Source organism: Strix aluco, chromosome 1 (genome assembly GCF_031877795.1).
Source record: "Strix aluco isolate bStrAlu1 chromosome 1, bStrAlu1.hap1, whole genome shotgun sequence".
Classification (NCBI taxonomy): Eukaryota; Metazoa; Chordata; class Aves; order Strigiformes; family Strigidae; genus Strix; species Strix aluco.
In genome coordinates this window covers 7,511,106-7,532,301 of record NC_133931.1, presented here as the reverse complement: position 1 = coordinate 7,532,301, position 21,196 = coordinate 7,511,106, and positions in this window count along the sequence as shown.

Sequence of the window (21,196 nt, the reverse complement as noted above, 5' to 3'; positions counted from 1 at the left end):
TCCTTTCTCCTATCCTATCCTATCCTATCCTATCCTATCCTATCCTATCCTATCCTATCCTATCCTATCCTATCCTATCCTATCTTATCCTATCCTATTCATCCTTTTGCCCTCAAGCTAGCCAGACACAAGCCAGCACCAGCCTTGGAGATGTATAGCTGTGACAGTATCGTAGTCTGCCCAAGCCAATATGCTTCTGCTTTTGTGAAGACAAAGCCTCCCAGCAGGACATGGTGGTCGGTCACAGTGTCACACTAAAGTGGTTGACTGGCTTCCGAAACTACTGAGCTTCTGGTTATCTGAGTATGTGCTGATGAGTTTGGGACTGTGTCTGAACCCAACCCTGCTAGTTTAAGCAAATGGTTTGCACTTAAAATGTAAGACAGTTGTGTTCTTCATGGTTCTTATTCTCTCTGGGAATCCATTTATAGGTAGGGACTAATTCCAAAGAAAGACTTTTGATTCTTGATCAGATTTCTTGTGGGAACTTTAACTTCCCAGTCATCTGCTGGAAATACAACACAACAGAGCGGGACCAATCCCGGAGATTCCTGGAATGTGTGGGAGACAACTTCCTGACGCAGCTGGTGAGAGAACCGACCAGAGAAGGTGTCCTACTGGATCTCCTCTGTGTGAACAGAGAAGGACTGGTGGATGATGTGGCGGTTGGAGAACGACTAGGGCAAAGCGATCACGAAATAATAGAGTTCTCTATTCTTAGAGAGGCCAGGAGAGGGCTAAGCAGAACTGACATCCTGGACTTCCAAAGGGCTGACTTTGTCTTGTTTAGGCACCTGCTTGAAAGGATCCCTTGGGAGACGATCCTGAAGGGTATAGGGGTCCAGGAAGGCTGGGCACTCTTTAGAAGGAAGTGTTAATGGCTCAGGAGCAGGCGGTCCCCAGGTGCTGTAAGAGAAGTCGGCAACAGAGAAGACCACCCTGGCTGAACAGGGAGCTTTGGCTGCAACTCAGGGAGAAAAGGAGAGTTTACGGCCTTTGGAAGAAGGGGCTAGCCACTCACAGTGATTACAAGGAGTCTGTGAGGCTATGCAGGGTGGAAATCAGGAGGTCTAAAGCCCAGCTGGAAATTAATCTGGCTTCAGCAATCAAGGATAACAAGAAATATTTCTATAAGTATGTCAGTAGCAAAAGAAAGACCAGGGAGAGTATCCATCCCCTGCTAGACGCAGGAGGAAACATGGTAACAAGTGATGAGGAAAAGGCTGAGGACCTTAATGCCTTCTTTGCCTCAGTCTTTAATAACAAGACTAGTTGAATTGAGGGAACCCAGCCTCCTCAGCCAGAAGACAGAGACTGGGAGAATGACCACCCGCATTCCAGGAGGAGATAGTCAGTGACATACTACATCACATAGACACACACAAGTCTATGGGACCGGATGGGATACACCCGAGGGTGCTGAAGGAGCTGGCTGGGGTGCTTGACAAGCCACTTTCCATCATTTACCAGCAGTCCTGGCTGACCGGGGAGGTCCCGACAGATTGGAAATCGGCCAATGTGACGCCCATATATGAAAAGGGTCAGAAGGATGATCCGGGAAATTACAGGCCTGTCAGCTTGGCTTCGGTGCCTGGGAAGCTGATGGAGCAGCTCATCCTGAGTACCATCACACAACACATGCGGGACAAACAGATGATCAGGCCCAGTCAGCATGGGTTTATGAAAGGCAGGTCCTGCTTGACAAACCTGATCTCCTTCTACGACAGGGTGACCTGCTTATTGGATGAGGGAAAGGCTGTGGATGTTGTCTACCTCGACTTCAGTAAGGCCTTTGACACCGTTTCCCACAGCATTCTCCTGGCAAAACTGGCTGCTCATGGCTTGGATGGGCACACGCTTTGCTGGGTAAAAAACTGGGTGGATGGCCGGGCCCAAAGAGTTGTGGTGAATGGAGTAAAATCCAGTTGGCAGTGGGTCATGAGTGGTGTCCCCCAGGGCTTGGTTTTGGGGCCACTCCTCTTTAACATCTTCATTGATGATCTGGACGAGGGGATCAAGTGCACCCTCAGTAACTTTGCAGATGACACCAAGTTGGGTGGGAGTGTTGATCTGCTCGAGGGTAGGGAGGCTCTGCAGAGAGACCTGGACAGGCTGGAGCGATGGGCTAAGGTCAACTGTAGGAGTTTCAATAAGGCCAAATGCCGGGTGCTGCACTTGGGCCACAACAACCCCCAGCAGCGCTACAGGCTTGGGAAGGAGTGGCTGGAGAGCTGCCAGTCAGAGAGGGACCTGGGGGTGTTGATTGACAGCCGGCTGAACATGAGCCAGCAGTGTGCCCAGGTGGCCAAGAAGGCCAATGGCATCCTGGTTTGTATCAGCAATAGCGTGGCCAGCAGGGACAGGGAAGGGATCTTACCCCTGTACTCGGCACTGGTGAGGCCGCACCTCAATTACTGTGTTCAGTTTTGGGCCCCTCACTACAAAAAGGACATTGAATGACTTGAGTGTGTCCAGAGAAGGGCAACGAAGCTGGTGAAGGGTCTGGAGCACATGTCGTACGAGGAGCGGCTGAGGGAACTGGGGGTGTTTAGTCTGGAGAAGAGGAGGCTGAGAGGAGACCTCATCACCCTCTACAACTACCTGAAAGGAGGTTGCAGAGAGCTGGGGATGAGTCTCTTTAACCAAGTCATAAGCGATAGAACAAGAGGTAATGGCCTCAAGTTGCGCCAGGGAAGGTTTAGACTGGATATTCGGAAGCATTTCTTTACAGAACGGGTTGTTAGGCATTGGAATGGGCTGCCCAGGGAGGTGGTGGAGTCCCCATCCCTGGAGATGTTTAAGAGTAGGGTCGACATAGCACTTAGGGATCTGGTGTAGTTGGGAACTGTCAGTGCCAGGTTAATGGTTGGACTAGATGATCTTCTAGGTGCTTTCCAACATAGATGATTCTGTGATTCTGTGTGATTTTTACCATTCTTGAATTCCTTGACAAAATAAATGTTGTCAATCCCTGCCATCATGCCAGAGCCTTATTTAGTGTTGCACACTTTATCCGTTGCACACTTCAAAGCAATCAGGAGGACATTGCATTTTGTTTGCTGTTAGCTCGTTAGGTAGGGCAGGCAGGGAAGGGAGTGTATGCAGCACCTAGGGTGTTTCTGCAGTGGACTGTATCACCTAAGGTTTCTGAAGTTTCACAGCTTTCTTGTCACATTGTCCAGCTGAAAATTGACAAAGGTGTGAATTACCCTGACCGGTTTTGCACTAGAATATAGAGAGTGTAAGCTGCGTACTGCTGTCATATACATTGGAGAGTACTGTCAGCAATTCCAGCGCTTAGACTGTGACTATACCAAGTCATAGCAAATTCCAGTAACACTTGTTTCAACACATCTATGCCTTTTCAGATAACAGTTTAATTTTGATTTAATAAGGAATGGAGCTTCAAGTTGGAATGATATCTTGCAGCCCATGTAAACATGAGAAGGCTGCCAAGTGTAAACACAAGTCTAAATAAAGCGTAAATACCCCAGACTGCTGTTTCCTTGAGTTAAGCTACTTAGAAAAGGAGGTGATGCTTCTGCTTTCTGAAATAAATAAGCAAAGGGTCCACTTAGCATGTATTTTCTGGGAAACTGTTTCTGAAGACAGGGGTCTGAAATCAGAGTATAAATAATCCAATACTGCTCAGTGTTGCATGTATCTCACACCCAGAAATCAGGAGGAAGAGCACAGAATACATCATTGCCTGTGAGACTGCAGGTTTTGGAAAGAAACAGTTCACCGTGGGCATGCTCAGAGGCCTATTAGCCTAGTCACTGGTGGCTTGATATTCAACACAACATCAGTTCCTCAACCACTGTAAACTTGAAAATTTAATGTGTTAATCCTCACAAGCCCTTTACATCGTAGCTGAAGATTATATCCATTACCCAGGGAAGGAGCCTGCGGCAATGAGTCTGAGGGCTCTGACAGAAAACTAAAATCAAATGGCCTAAGACAACATCACTATGCAGCTTTGTGCCCATCCTTGTTTCAGAGATTTCTACACTTCCTAAGAGAGGCAAGTTGCAACCTGGTCTATTAAAGAATGGGATTTCCTCCCTGTCCAATCTGTTCTTCCCAAATTCTTCCTCTTCCCAAACAGATGCCCTGATCACTTCTCCCTCCACCTCCTTGTCCCATTTTGCACTAGGTGGTGAAAGTCAGCAGTGGAGTCTTGAATGAGATGTCTTTAACGTTTGTGGAATTTCCCACTCCCCCCAGTTGGTTGAAGATTTTGGTCCAATTCTAGAGACAAAATGTCAATAATGTGAAATGTCCCAAGCAGTTGCAGAATCCCTGGAGTGGTGACTACTTTTAAAGTAATCAAGACATTTAACTTTGGACTCTATTTGTCATGTAAGCACAATGGGGAATGCTTCAGGGCCAGATTCAGAAAATCTTAAAGTGTTCTAACTGCCTAGTAAAGGAAAAAAATAAATCCATAATCAAAGGGAAGTACACTTGCCTGACACCTCCTAGGATATTTATTCCTGACAACATGCAAGTTACATGAGGACCTAAATCTTAGAAGGGGTTTTTTTGTAATTTTAAATGCTTGGGCATCCTTGTTCATACATTCCCCAGGTGGACTGCACTTAACCGAAGTAACAAAATAGAATGAAGGAAATGTTGACCTTGTCTTCACTCCCATATTGACAATGTAATACCTCACTATGTTAAAATTCACCATTTGCAAGTATAAAAATAGAAATTGTATTTATGAGCACTTCACTTCAATGTGAATATAGCATGAGTGGTGAAGTGTGTGCTGCTTGCCTCCTGCACAGTACCTAACCCTCCTTCCCATCCTTACGTTAAGGTGGTAGCACAGGAAAACTAAACCACACAGTCAAGAAGCAAAACAATTACAGGAGGTACTGTGATAAAGAGCCAAAGCATTTGTCAAACCAGGTGTTTGTAATTGCTTAAGACAAGGAAATGGAGGTGGAAATGTGACCCACAAAGGAAAATTATCACACTCCCAGAACTCCCAGAAGATGAGTTCCCAATGCTTCCAAAGAAGCATTTTGACAGTTTTGCTAAGGATGAATTGCAGGAGAAAAGTGTAAGGTTTCTCTTTTGGCCAGAAGCTGCTGATGAGAATGAACACCCTTGCTTTTTGGGGGGGCTGTTCATACCATCAAGGAAGCCCAAATCAGTTGAGATGCTGAGTTAAAGGGGTCAGTTGGTAACCTCATAGCTAAGGATAGCTGGAAAGCAAGAACTAAACTTTGTGAAAATGATCAACTTTTGACATTTCTCTTCTCATAAAGAAGGCTTTTCAGACTTTATTGGTAAAAATATACACCAAGAGAACTAACCTAGCTGATGTCCAGACCTGGAGAGCACTAACAGGATTAAATGTCCCTTACAGGTAATTTTAAGAATACACAGCAAGAATAACGGTTTCAATGCCTTCTCTGCATGACTTGGATTTGATCTCCCAAACAACAGCTCATCTCCAAGCTATAGTGTCTGTCAGGCAGGCAGGCAGTCTCCTGGTTAGAGTTGTCTCACATCATATAAATATAAAATGTTAAAGCAGGACCACAAAGGGGCTAATTATGTTTTCTAGATAATGTAACATTTTCCTCCAGATAGATGGCTCTGATCTGAAACAAACTCAAGACTGCTTTAAGGGATTTTTTTCACTATCTGTCTTTGTTTACTTGGATCAGTCTCTAACTTTGACCAGGAATTGCATCTTATGTCTGTTCATGCTTCCTGATTGTTACAATTACAGCTCTGGGAATGAACACTCAATTTCCATACGGAGACTGATGGTTGAATCAGATGACAACAAACGCAAGGACTATTTATTGAGTTAGACCATCCTGTATTACATAAAGCAATGTTCCAACTATTACTGATAATCTTATTACGAGTGCTTGCTATACACAAACAGTACCCTATCTAATGTGTATACCACAAGAACATACGCAATCATTCAAACACAAGCCCTGCCAGCACGTTTGCACACCAGCTGCCCTGTGATGACAGAACCACTACTGTTCATCAGACACTCGGTGTGGCAACATCAGGGAAGTCACGTTACCAGTAACTAGGGAGGTTATCTGTGCTGATGGTGGTGGGCAATTGCCAACGACATGGACTACTCTGACTGGATATGACAGCATCTGTGCTCCTCTGACATGCAACAAAGACAGGGTCCTCTTCTCTCCGACTGGCAGTCAGATGTCCTGATAGGTCTCCTTGGGGTTTGTCCCTTTTTTTTTTTTTTCTTTTGTCCAGAAAAACTGATCTACCATGGTTCATGCTTATATCGATGATCTCCTGTCTAGGTGTCACATGGATCACCAGCCAGGTATTTGCATGTTCATCTTGCCATGATGTTATCGATTTGTCATTGATCTCAGGCAAGCCATTCATTTATTCTGTTAGTTTCAGACAAGCACCATAAAACTTCAGGTAGTTTCAATTTCACATACCAGCCACAGTTTACATTTTACTCCATCTTTGGCAGATTTCTAGCACCAAGGGAAGGCCTTGCATACTCATCCAAGCTGGTGTACTAAGATACTTCTGACCAAAATTAAAAAGAAAAAGAAATTTCCAACAACAACAAAAAAAATGATTTGTTGAAAAAATCCCAGTAAATATTTTTCTGGGACAGTTCTATCACAACCAGGATTTGAGATTCTTTGTAATTTCTTGCATAAATTTTATCCAAGTTATGCTCAGAACCAAATCAATCCCAGCTGGTTTTGGGAGCAAGACAGGTATTACACTACCTAGGCCTCATCTAAAGTTTTCCATTTTATTCTGTCATGGTCAGTGTCATTGACCACACTATGGACAAAGCCGACTAAGACTAAACAGCATAACTTTCCCAGTGCTAATGCCAATCATAAGAGCTTGAAAGCTCAGTCTTTGACCACCATTAATCCAGATGTCCTCCTGCTTCTGACTGAGCACAGTCTGACTGAATCACAGGACTAGCAGTGAATTAAAATCAGTGCAAACAGGGGCAGGAATTTCAGGTGGTTGTAACATGGCCCAGCTGTGCAGTCAGCTGGGCTTCCCTGACAGAAGCCAAAGCTTTGTGAGCCCAAAGCTAACATCCTGCTTAAATCTTTCATCAGGGGCAGAGATGGAATTGATATCACCCTAGTTGATTCAGAATGAGTAATGACTCCACCATTTGTCTTGCTCATTGTATTTCTCCTCCCCTGCCCTCTCTTCATCCTCATTTCTTACATCCTAATAAGTTTCTCACACACCTGCTGTTACATCATTTGAGCTAAGCATTCATTATAATTTCCCTTCATGTCTTGCCTGACCAATCCTTGGATATAAAACTTTCATAAACTTATGAAACAATAGCATGGATTCAGTGTGGAGATATTTTTCCTCCTACAGCAGAAGAGAATTATCTGGGGATGTCGCAGATGTATTTTGAATGTTTGCAGTATTGTTAAGTGCAGCTATTTTCCAGAAAAGACTAATCAGTTGTCTCCTTAAAAATGTCATGGTATTTCTTAGGCACTTCCTAGGAAAGTATTGATATTTTTATGGGAAATTTTTATATCATCTAGTTATTCATCAAATGAAAGATAGATATGTTCATCTGAATTAGTAGCAGGCAACTACATTTTTAATCAGTATGGTTAATTTCATACTAAAGTTCATACCTTCTTTATATATAGATACTTCAGAGGGTGAACAATCAGCTCCAATGTAGATATCCACACTGACTATGATCAAACTTTAGTGGGATGAACGCCAGCCTTTTGCTTACTTAGTTTTGTTGCTTCAGTGATACAAAACATAAGGACTGCTGATCACTGCTCTACTCTTATCTTCCAGTTCAGGATGCTGATGTGACAGACAGATGTTTGGACTGTTCAGTTTGGATGCAAGAGTTGAAAGCAAAAATTCAGCCAGTAGCTGTTAGTCCAATGGATTTACTTCTAAGCAAGATGTTAAGGACCACCTGCTTTTGGAGCAGAGATATTTAAGTGCTATGTATCTCCAGCTGTTCGCTAACATCTGAGTTCTTTGGTCCTATATGGTGCTGCTGTAGCCTTTGAAAGGTCAGGTCAGCCTGTAAGAGCAGGTCAGCTTTTAGCTCACAGAATCCATCTACATTGCCATGAAGTTTCATCTGGCCAAAGCATACAGAATAATGACAGCTTTGAAAATTAAAACAGCTGTGTACAAAGAGTGAAGCTCCATGCATAAGGTTTAAAGAAAGAATTACAATGAATTGCATTAGAGAGAATTTAAAAAAAAAATCAAATCATCCAACTGCTCATGCATAGGATCTGTATCCACAATATATTCTCCGACTTCTTCACATAAACAAAGCTATATATTTCCTCTCTAACAGGATTTGGAAACTGCTTGGTATCAGATCTACTTTTCCACAATGAAATCAAATGAAATTACCATACAAAAATATGCAGACTGGTTAATTCTTGAGAAGGTTGTAAAATGCCAACAGGATCTTGTGCAATAAGTGGTGCAAAATTTCATAAGAGATTATTTTCTAGGTGAATTTCATTTTCCTTTGTCCTGTGGAGCTGGATTGTGATTTCTGTTGGGTCTAATAGGAGCTTTTTGATAGAAGTACCTTTGGCACTTCTTTGTTCAGACCATTTGCTTTGTTAGGCAGCTGGGTTTTCTTTTTTTTTTTTTTTTTTTTTTTCCCTCCCCTTTTTTAATTAATGCAAAGGCCACTGCAACAAGAAAAGAAAATTGATCCATTTTCCCTTTCCAGCTGACACAGATCTAACAGATTCATTCCTTTCCACCTTCTCCTCCCTACTATGTTTTATTCACAATTTTACCAGTTCTCATTTCTTAATAGGCCCATCTCTGTGTGCTTCTATTTGATCATAATGTGATGAAACCCACAAAATCCAGTCTCTGTTTCCTCTTGCTTCATCATCATCATCCTTCATCAGCTATTACATCCCACATCACAGTTCTCCTACCACCGTTCTTTTCTTTCCTTTCTGTTTTCAGTTTGTATCACTTAATGTGTTGATTTGGACCTGCTGAGTGGTAATGGTGAGACTGCTAGGCTGCCGAGTAACTCGTAACTATGGCTGATTGACTTAACATTTCCCAGCTTGTTCCTGCATGGCCTTTCTGTAAATGGAAATGAAATTATTCTTTAATTATGACCAATATTTCATACCACAAGGCACCAGACACCCTTTCTCCCTATTTGCAATAATGTAAACTACAAGCCAGTGTTGAGGTACCAGGGACCTGAGCATACCATGACAGACTTAAACCAAAGAAAAGTTATTGCTTGTGGGGAAACATCTTACATGGTAACATTTGGATGAAGGAATGGGGAATTGGGAGAGTGGACAAAGCTCTGAGAAACTTCAGTGCTGTTGGTTTTTATTCTGTGTCCTGTACTGTGAGCCACTGTTATTGCTTCTTTTCTATGCTTAATGATCTTTCTGAAACAGTCATATTAAAGCACTATTTCCTTAGCTGTTCATGTTTGTGTTGTGTTTCAAATACTGTTCATGACGTACTTAACATTTGCAAGCAGAAATCTTCACTCCAAACTGAAAATACCTAAATGAACTGTCTAAGAGTTGTACATCATGGTGTGATGAGCGAGGTCAGAGAACTCGACTCAGAGCCGTTGTCATGGCATGGCAACTCCACCAGAAGTTGTGAAGCACAATTACATCAGCAGTATGGACCACAAGTGGTGAAGACAGTGTGCAGAGAGATTTGGAAATCTGGACTGAGAGCTGAAGCATGTTGAGAGAGAGCTCTATGGTATGCTATGGCTCCCATCTGCAGTCTCCCTGCTTTTTGCTTTTGGCAGGCAGTGCTGCCTCACATTAAGGCCAGATATGATTAATAAAAATACTGGCTGCATCTCACCTCTTTGAGACAGCATCTCCCAGCTTCTGCTGAGTCTCAACAAGCATGTTTAACCTCTTGTCTGGGAAAGGAAAAACATCATTTGGCATACTACCTTTGAAAGGTGGATGGGTCATCCAAGCACCTGCAAAAAATGAATGCTCTAGCTCTAGACTAGTTAGGAAAGCCAAAGCCCACCTGGAGCTGAATATTGCTAAGGAATGTAGATGGTGACAAGAAAGACTTCTGCAGATGTATCAGCAGCAGTAGTATGGAAATATGGAACCGCTGCTGAATTGGAGCAAGACCCAGTGCAAAAGGACACAGAAAAGGCTGAGGTACTCATTACCTTCTTCATTTAGGTTTGTACTGGTAAGACGGTCCTTAAAGAATCCCAGGCCTCTGAGACCAGAGGGAATGTCTGGAGAAAGGAAGACCTACCCTAAGTAGACGACCTACATGAGTCCCTGGGACCTGATAGGATGCACCCATGAGTGCTGAGGGAGCTGACTGACAACACTGAGAGTCCACTTTCAATCATCTTTGAAAGGTCGTGGTGATCAGGGGTTGTTTCTGAGGACCAGAAGAAAGCAAATATCACTCCTGTCTTCAAGGATGACCCAGGGCACTACATGCTGGGAAGCCTCACCTCAATCATAGAACCATAGAATGGTTTGGGTTGGAAATGACCTTTAAAAGTAATCTAGTGCAACCCCCCTGCAATGAGCAGGGACATCTTCAACTAGATCAGGTTGTTCAGAACCCCGTTCAGCCTGACCTTGAATGTTTCCAGGGATGGGGCATCCACAACATCTCTGGGCCTGTCCCAGTGTTTCACCACCCTCATTGTAAAAAATTTCTTCCTTATATCTACTCTGAATCTACCCTCTTTCTTTCTAAAACCATTATCCCCTGTCCTATCGCTACAGGTTCTACTAAGTCAATCCTTGGGAAGGTGATGGAGCAAATCCTCCCTGTAACCATATCCAAACACAAGAAGGACAAATGTGATTGTGAGTAGTCAGCATGGATTTTTGAAGGGGAAATCATGTTTAATTAATCTGATAACCTTCTATAATGAGATGACTAGTTCAGCGGATGAGAGGAGAACAGTGGATGTCATTTACCTTGACTTTAGCAAAGATTTTGATGCTGTCTCTTGTAATGTCCTTATACACAACCTGATGAAGTAAGGACTAGATAAACAGACAGCAAGGTGGATTGAAAACTGTCCAAACTGCTGGGTGCAAAACACTGTGACCAGTGGCACAAAGTGAAGTGTGCGCCAGTCACTAGTGAAACACCCTGGTGGTTGATACGGAAGCCAGTACAGGTTAACATCTTCATTAATTATGTGAATGATGGGACAGAGTGCACTCTCAGCAAACTTGGAGATGATAAAAAACTGGGAAGAGTGACTGATACTCCAGAGTGTATCAGCCATGAGAGGGATCCAGTCAGGTTGGAGATATGGGCAGCCAGGAACCTCATTATGTTCAACAAGGGGAAATGTGAAATCCTGCACCTGCGGAGGAATAATGCCGTGCACCAGTACACACTGGGGGCTGACCAGCTGAAAAGTAGCTTTGCAGAGCAAAGCACGCTGCTGGACACCAAGTTGCGCACAATTCTTTATAATTCAGCAGACTGCATTAGGCAGAGCATTGCCAGCAAGTCAAGGCAGGTGATCCTTCCCCTCTACTCAGCCCTGGTGAGACACATCTGGCTGTGTCCAGAGCTGGGCTGCCCAGTAGAGGAGAGACATGGAATTACTGGAGCAAGTCCAGTGAGCATCCATGAAGATGGTTAAGGGACTGGAGCATGTGACATATGAGGAGAGACAGACAGAAGGCTCAGGGGGGATCTTATCCATGTGTATAAATATGTGAGAGCAGGGAGAAGAGATCAAACCAGATTCTTTTCAGTAGTGCCCAATGACAAGGCAAGGGGCAATGGGCACAAACTGAAATGAAATACAAGAAATCCCATTTAAGCATAAGAAAAAAAAAATCTTTTTCACTGTGATGGTGATCAAACACTGGAACAGATTGCCCAGAGAGGCTGTGGAGTCTACACTCCTGGAGATATTTGAAACACAACTGGACATAGACACAAGGCCCTGTTTTGAGAATGGTAAGGTTGGAATACACGATCTTCACAAGTCCCTTCCAACCTCAGTGATTCCGTGGAAGTTATCTCTCCTACCCCTAACTCAGGACAAAGTGTTTTTTCTGGTATGTGAAGAAGTTACCTCCCAAAACCCTTGTCTCTGTAATAAAAGAAAGTTAAAGTCTGACTACCTTCAGTTAAGTAGTTAATCAGCCTACTTGACAGAACCAAGTATTTAGATGCCTGCTGTTTCCTGGATGAAGGGTCTACTACCTCAGGAAAAAAGAGGAAAAAAATATAGTGACTAGTATCCCTTAGTGGAGAAGGCCACCTTTTAGACTGGTGTTTTCTAGCCTGAGAGGCAGTTAAGCTTTGTTGATGTCTTTATTCCTGGAGTTTGTTGCTCTGTTGTTTTTTTAATGGGCCAAATTAGCGCCTGGTTAAGAGGCTTTCACTGGAATGCCTGTGACTTTCAATGCTCTAAGCTGATATGAAGGTGAAAGATTGCCTGTCTCCCTGCCTGCCTATCTTCCAGATGGGATTTTAGAAAAGCCATGTCTTGGGCTGCAGACAAAGAGGACATGCAGCAAAGAGGACATGGCATGAGAAGTTCTCCAAGAACCCCAGAGCAGATGTTCCTGCTCCTTTCTGGGGTTACTTTCTTATGGTCTATGTGGACACTTCTAATTTGTCTTCCTATTGGTGATGTCTGCCAGTCCTCTGCACTCCACTCCTGAACTTGTTGGCTATTTTCACTTGAATTAGAAAGAATGATAGTGGCCCTCTTGGGGGAAAAAAAACCTGAAAGCTCTGAGAATCCGGTTTTGCCGTTTTCATTAAGTTGCAGGGAAAGCTTTAAACACAACTTCTGGGTTATTAGACATAGGATAATCTACCTAAGAAACACAAAGACAAAGGAAACAGACTGTCATTAATTGTTCTTTACTTGGAATTTCTCCCTTTGTTTTCTATTTTTTTGTCAGTTGCTTCATACCTGGAAGGGGTTTCTCTGTAAATCGGAGTCTGGGGAGCTGAGCCCTGCAAAGAAGCCACAGACCACTCACTGCTGCTCTGAAGCAACTGATGAGAGGGGAGCGTGCTCCAGCACCTGGTCTCACTATGATAAGATGAAGCTGGTTGAGGAAACACACAAATGTTAACTCTAGTAATGGGAATTTCAGGAGATCAAGAGGAAAATGGATTTTAGAAGTATGAAACCTATGAAAGCAAAATGTTTAGATCCACCATTTCCTGTCATTAACATGTGTGCTGTCTACAGTCTATACTGTCAGATCCAGGGTCTTGTTTGATTACACCTATAGACTTAACAACTTTTCTGTGCAGAAAGTGTTCAGACTATTTATATAACAATGACTGCGTAATCCTACTGTATTTAAATTATCTCAAAGAATCTTGTTCATGCCGTTTCTACAAGGTAGACACTATAAGTGCTGTCACCATTTTACTGTCTGAAAAAAGCAGGAAGAGTGAAATGCAACAAGTTCAAGGTGACAAAAAATGTTTGCAGCAGAATAAGTCATTTGACTTTTCTGTATACTATGGGAGGACGTATGTGCTTCCAAAAGTCAAATTAGAGCTAGAAAAGGTCTATGAGATATATTGCATTACACCTGACCATTGGTTCATCCAACTCTTCTAATTTCATACATGAAACTAATGGAAACAGAAACAAGGTCATCTGAAATGAAAAAAGAGTCCTGTGTGCAGAAAAGAATGTTACATCTAGACTAAAACCCAGAATTGTTAGCAAGGAGCTGGAGCTGAAAGTATGTGTAGACAATGAAGAGACTGCAATTAGCTTGAGGGGGGAAAAGTAATAAAAAGAAATAAAAAGGCACAAACAACTTTTTTAATGCTTTCATCTGATTAATATAACAATCTGGAAATGATCAGTATGATGTCTGGGCCATTAACAAAACTTGTAATTCCAGTTCTGTAAAGTTAAACAGTGCCAAGGAAGATGATTTTTGTGCCAAACTTTCTATAACACCTGGTGTTAGGAAAATATGCTTTCTACTTTTCTTCTCTTTTATTAAAAGAAGACATTTCAGGTCTCTTTCTCCTGAAAGAATGCCATCCTTTCAGCTCTCTTTATGAAGAAATATACAGTATATGTACTCAAATACTGTCACTAATCATGCACTCCCTCTAAACTAGCAAGAGGATGACCTCAAGTTGACTCCCAATTTACTGGCTATTCACGCGTCACTCATGTCAGGATGTATGACCTTGAGTCCTACTGAGGCATAATTGCTCATGCATAATTAGTTCTGTTGGGTTTGACTCATTTCATTGGACAAGAGCATGTGACATTCATATAAAACAGGCCCCGATCTAAACAAAGGCCTGAATTTGGCACTCAGAAATGTGAAAATTGGGCCCCTCACTACAAAAAAGGACATTGAATTACTCGAGCGTGTCCAAAGAAGGGCAACGAAGCTGGTGCAGGGTCTGGAGCACATGTTGTACAAGGAGCGGCTGAAGGAACTGTGGGTGTTTAGTCTGGAGAAGAGGAAGCTGAGGAGAGACCTCATCACCCTCTACAACTACCTGAAAGGAGGTTGCAGAGAGCTGGGAATGAGTCTCTTTAACAAAATAATAAGCAATAGGACGAGAGGTAATGGCCTCAAGTTGCACCAGGGAAGGTTTAGACTAGATATTTGGAAGCATTTCTTTACAGAACGGGTCATTAGGTGTTGGAATGGGCTGCCCAGGGCAGTGGTGGAGTCCCCATCCCTGGAGGTGTTTAAGAGTAGAGTCGACATAGCGCTGAGGGATATGGTGTAGTTGGGAACTGTTAATGTTGGGTTGATGGTTGGACTGGATGGTCTTCAAGGTCTTCTCCAACCTAGACGATTCTGTGATTCTGTGAAAGTTCAAAACAACACCTCTTCATTTATTCATGTATCTGCATCATTCTGATCTGAGCTAGAACCAAACTCAACAATGTTAAAATACTAATATTATTAGTATCTTATTTTTATACAGCCATTTTCAGCAGCAGAACTTCAAACACTGTAGGTCTAGCAGTTAGCAAGGATGAGCAGGTATAAAAGATGAAAACCCACACAGAGCAGATACGTGGCCAGGTGTGGCAATCAACACAGAGCACACAACCTGTACCCACATAGAAACCAACAGCACTGACATAGGCATGAAAAACACTGATACCTTAATCTTGTTCCTCCTTTCTAGATGACCAGGATTGAGGTTCACTAATCGACATACACACTTTTAACTCTATAGTAACTAAATACAAAGCCTGGGGTCTTTATTCAACCATCAGCTGTAAGCTTGGGTCTTTCCAGGTGCTGGCTGGCTAATCCAGCTTGAAGTTCATATATGAATCACACAGAGAGCAAGATCACACCCTCAGCAAATTTGCAGATGACACCAAGGTGTGTTGTGTGGTTGACATGCCTGAGGGACAAGATGCCATTGAGAGGGACCTGGACAAGCTCGAGAAGCCTATGTGAACCTCATGAGGTTCAACAGGACCAAGTGCAAGGTCCTGCACATGGGTCAGGGCAACCCCCAGTATCAATACAGGCTGGGGGATGAAGGGATAGAAAGCAGCTCTGCAGAGAAAGACTTGGGGGTACTGGTGGATGAAAAGCTGAATATGAGCCGCAATGTGCACTCGTAGCCCAGAAAGTCAACAATATCCTGGGCTGCATCAAGAGAAGTGTGGCCAGCAGGTCGAGGGAAGTGATTCTTCCCCTCTACTCCACTCTGGTGAGACCCTACCTGCAGTGCTGTGTTCAGCTCTGGAGTCCTCAGCACAGGAAAGACATGGACCTGTTGGAGTGCATCCAGAGGAGGCCACAAATATGATCAGAGGGATGGAAAATACCTCTTCTAAAAAGAAAGGTTGAGAGAGCTGGCGTTTTCAGCCTGGAGGAGAGAAGGTTCTGGGGTCACCTTATTGTGGCATTTCAGTACTTAAAGGGGGGTTATAAGAAAGATGTGGACAGATTTTTTAGTAGGACAAGGGGTAATGATTTTAAACTAAAAGGTTTAGACTAGATAAAAGGAAGAAATTTTTTATGATGAGGGTGGTGAAACACTGGAACAGGTTGTCCAAAGGAGTGTTAGATGCCCCATCCCTGGAGACATTCAAGGTCAGGTTGGATGGGGGTCTGAGAAGCCTGGTCTAGTTGAAGATGTTCCTGCTCATTGCAGGGGGTGTTTGGACTAGATGACCTTTAAAGGTGCCTTCGAACCCAAACCATTCTATGATTCTATGAAAATGGGAATAAGATTTAATAAGAAGACATCACAGACTGCAGTTCTTCATTTCCCCATGCTTGTTCAACCCCAATCCATCTTGATCCTTCCCTTTCTCACATTTGGCTCTTCCCCTAAATGTCCCATAATGATTTTCCCCAAATTCCCTCAAAGCATTCTATGAGCAGCTTTATGCAAACCCACAAGCCCCCTCAAATATCCTATAATCAGTTTGTGATTTCCTGTGAGACACATGAGAAACTTGTTTCCTCCCTTCTTATCAGTTACAAAATTCTGGTTGAACCCTGTAAAGGCTTGAGTCATTCGTTCAGTGGCCCCTCAGCTAGTGACCTGAGAGCTCAGATCTTTGCTGTTGTCTATTATCTCTTGTTTTCCTTAGGGCTTGTATATCTAGGTGTTTAATTTATTATTTTTCCTGCCTCTTATCTTTGTCTGTTACCTTTGTCTCTATGCTGATAGCTGTTAACCAGATGTCCTTATATTCTACATATCCTTGCATCAGTCAGTGCTTGGATTAAAGAGTTTGTATTAAAAAGAAAAAGGAGTGTAGAGTAGACCTGAAAGCATGCTTAAGGCTTCAGCTCCAGGGGCTCAGCTCAACAGCTGAATCTTGAATTTCAGTTTACAAGAGATGTCAAACCTTCTTCCTCTCTATGTTTATCAGCTATTTATATACATCACAGGAAATATCAAGGTTATGTGGAAATGAATGTACTGTGTATTTGGTCTGCAATGAGCTGTACAAAGGTTAGTAAGAGCTAGTCCCTATCTCATGACACTGGCAAGGAAATTACAAAATAACAAAAAATAGTATTATTTCTGTTTTATGGCTAAGGGTCTGCGCGACAGAGGCTGAATGGCTAATCCTAAATCAGGCAGGAATTTTATGACAGACTGAGAATTGGACCTTTCTCCCTCAAGTCTCAACCTAGTGATTCAGACACATCAAAAAAATCCCAAAATTAACATTTGGAACCTTCACCACATATAAGGGTACCAAGTGAAAAGATTAAATCAGTGCTCTTCCCAGAACACTCTTCAGCTTCTCTTAAGGATTACCATGATTTTCTTATTCTTTCAGAGTCGAAAAGGGTCTTCAAAGCTTCCACTCACAGCCAAATCCTTCACCTTGTTCCCAGAGCAGTGCAGAGCTCACTTAGGGGTACTTTTGTACCAGTTTATGCTCCAGTGAGAAGGTCTCAGACAGCTCTAGTTAAAGAACACAGAGCAGAAAATGTCAGAGAAAAGAAAGACACATTTTCACTCTGTTTTACCCACATGTGTCTAAATTAAATTAGTACTGGCATGTTGTCACATTCCTCAGTCACTGATGACTTTGTTGTATTGCTGTGACCATGCTGCTATATGCAACGATGTCTACACAGCACTTCACAGACAGCTATTTGGCTGTCATGTGCATAACACAATCTCCTCATCTTCACTTCACTGGCTGTGAAGTCAACAGTCTGTCTGAGGGCAAGCTTCTGTCTGAAAGCCTGCTCACATGCATAGGGTTTTATCCTTTCCAGAGGCACCTTCCAGTCCTAACTTTCAGGCTTACTGTCAAAGGGGACAGCAGACATAATCTAGAGGGCAGCTTCAAAGACTAGTGAAGATAAACCAATAAATAAATGCTAAGTTATGCTTTGTCGTGTCAGTGATTCTTACTTAGCCCTTATCTGCTGGCTGTGATCTCTTCTGCACTCACTCGACCTTGATCATGGCCAAATGCGTAGCAGCAGCCATCATGCTCTGCCCACAAAGAAATCCAGGCTTAAACCCTTTCAAACCTCTTCTAAAATGCAGAATAAATGATCCTCAGTCTCTTACCTTCTCTCTTCCCTAAAGAGCACAAGCAGTAACTCTTAATGTAAATTGTACAGCATAATCATCTGTTAATTTGTCCTTACATTCAGGTCATAACAATACCAAAGGTGTGGATAAGAAGGTGAACTTCCAGTGGTAAACCCAACTGCCTGAGAGGTCAGCGTTAATAATTGTGTTGCAATCTACACAGTCTACCAGATGATCTTTTTCAGAGATTTCTATCCTGTTAATGATTTGATATGAACTCCATGTGAAATTCAAGTGTTGATGTTAATCTGCATTTTTGTTCTGTTGATATTAGCACATTAAAAAAGTGTGTGATGGAACAATATTGCTTTGCTGCTAAGTGATTATTCCTGAATACATGTTGGCAAAGCCAATGCAAGCAGAGCAAACTGATTTGGCTAAGCCTGCAAAGTCCCCATTTCTTCATTAAAAAATAATTTTCTTGTTGAAGAACTATTGCAAAAGGAATAGAAAATTTTAATTTCAATGATCCCTGAACTGTAGGTCTTTCTAAATTTGAAGTTGATTTATCTGAAAATTTTCCTATTGTTTGTATTGGGTTTGCGTGGCAAGGTTTTGGTAGCAAGGGGGTCTACAGGGGTGGCTTCTGTGACAAGCTGCTAGAAGCTTCCCCCATGTCTGATAGAGCCAATGCCAGCTGGCTCCAAGACAGACCTGCTGCTGGCCAAGACCAAGCCCATCAGCAACAGAGGTAGTGCCTCTGCGATAACGTATTTAAGAGGCAAAAATACTGCTGCGCAATGGCAGCTGGGAGAGAGGAGTGAGAATATGTCGGAGAAACAGCTCTGCAGACACCAAGGTCAGTGAAGAAGGAGGGGCAGGAGATGCTCCAGGCACTGGAGCAGAGATTCCGCTGCAGCCCGTGGTGCAGCCCATGGTGAGGCAGCTGTGCCCTGCACCCATGGAGGTCCATGGTGGAGCAGATCTCCACCTGCAGCCCATGGAGGACCCCACCCCAGAGCAGGGGGATGCCTGAAGGAGGCTGTGACCCCATGGGAAGCCCATGCTGGAGCAGGCTCCTGGCAGGACCTGTGGTCCCATAGAGAGAGGAGCCCACGCTGGAGCAGGTTTGCTGGCAGGACTTGTGACCCCATGGGGGACCCATGCTGGAGCAGTCTGTGCCTGAAGGACTGCAGCCTGTGGGAGGGACCCACACTGGAGCAGTTCATGAAGAACTGCTGGGAAGCCTGTGGGAAGGACTCACGTTGGAGGCCTCTCTCCCATGGGAGGGACCCCACCCTCGAGCAGGAGAAAAGTGAGGAGGAAGGAGTGGCAGACATAATGTGAGATGAACTGACAACAACCCCCATCCCCCTGCACCAGCTGGGGTAAAGAGGTAGAGAAATCATGAGTAAAGCTGAGCCCAGGAAGAAGGGAAGGGTGAGGGAAAAGTGGTTTAATTTATTTTTATTTCTCATTACCCTACTCTGATTTGATTGGTAATAAGTTAATTTTTCTCCAAGTTGAGTCTGGTTTGCCCATGATGGTAATTGGTGAGTGAACTCCCTGTCCTTATCTTGACCCATGAGCTTTTCATTTTTATTTTTCTCCCCCTGTCCAGCTGAGGAGGGGGAGTGATAGAGCAGCTTGGTGGGCACCTGGCATCTAGCCAAGGTCAACCCACCACATTGTTGCTCATAATTAAGTTTTGTTTAACTTTTAAAATAAGCTAATATGTTTAAATATGAACAGCCATAACTAAGGTATCTTATCAATTTTATTATACTAAATCTACCTAGTAGTGAAAACTACAGAGTATGTTCAAGAATCAGTTTAATGCAAACAAGAACTAGAGATACTATTATGCTCTCATTATAACTGTGCTGCCATTTTCATCCCTCTTTTTTGCCTCACTTGACTTTCTTTTCAATTTTATCTTAGTTTTAAATTGCCCAGATTTGGCACACTAATTTTGGTGATGTTTGTGAAATCCCTATAATAATATCTTTAAATCTGGTACAAATATCTTTAAAGACAGGTGCAGAGAGAGGGAGGTTTCCCTCTCAAAATCCACAATCAAAATGCACAATTTAATTATTTTTTTTACCAGGAGACAATCATTCAATTGGAAATATACCATCTGAAAAATAATAAAAATACAGTATCTAAAGTCAATCAGTTGATGTTGCAATTTCAGTATCACATACCTGAACAATGTAAAAACCCCCAAAACTGGTAGCACATGATGAAGGAATGGGCATCTTGCTGGAAATGTTTGATAATTGTTCCATGCCCTAACTACTGTTTTTATTCATTACAGGTGCAGGTGCTTCTGTTATCAGTTAGTAGTTGGTTTACTGCTAAAATGCTTTAGTTTATCCCATTAGGCATGGATAACAACTGTTATCAAGACACAGGCAGGCCTTAACTCAAATTTAAGGCATCTGCATGCAGTTATCTGTAGTGGGTGACTAAGCTGCAGGCATCAAGAAAATGAAAATGTAATCAATACCTTTAGTATGAAATCAGCTGGAAGATATTTTAACCTGGTTTGAGCAATGTGTACTCCAAAGGCAGCCCTCATTTTAGTGAGTGAAAGGTTTCCTCTTGACTTTAAAGGAAGCTGAATCATGTCTCCAGTTCTGTTTATAGACCCTTTTTGGATCTATTTTGGTCTATGCACAGACCCTTCTCTTTCAACACATCTTCTGTGTGCATTTACAGACCTATAACATAGAGAGTGGGTTGTTTACATTTGATTACATTTACGTACTATAAAATCAAATATGGAGTGTGTCCTAATTTGAGACATCACTCCTACAAAGTAGTGGTGTCCAGGACATACATACACTGCCCTGAGAAAAGTGAGTTAGTCCCTTTTCTGCCTTGTTGTTGTTGTTGTTAGGGACTAATGTTGAGGAAGCAGAGCCAACCTGAGAAGATTCGAACAACAGCTTTTGCAGAACATGGGATATGTTCATCCTTTCTTCTCTGGTCTTCTGACACGGTGCAAAGAGAACACTAGCAATGCTTTTACTCATTAGCCCTGGGGTAAGTAAATGGCTGCATGCTGACTAGGGCATGGAAAAATGAGGTGTTTCTTGATGTTTAGCATATTAAATCATTACTTTTGGCTTGAAAGTGTTTTCTTTCCCTGCTGACC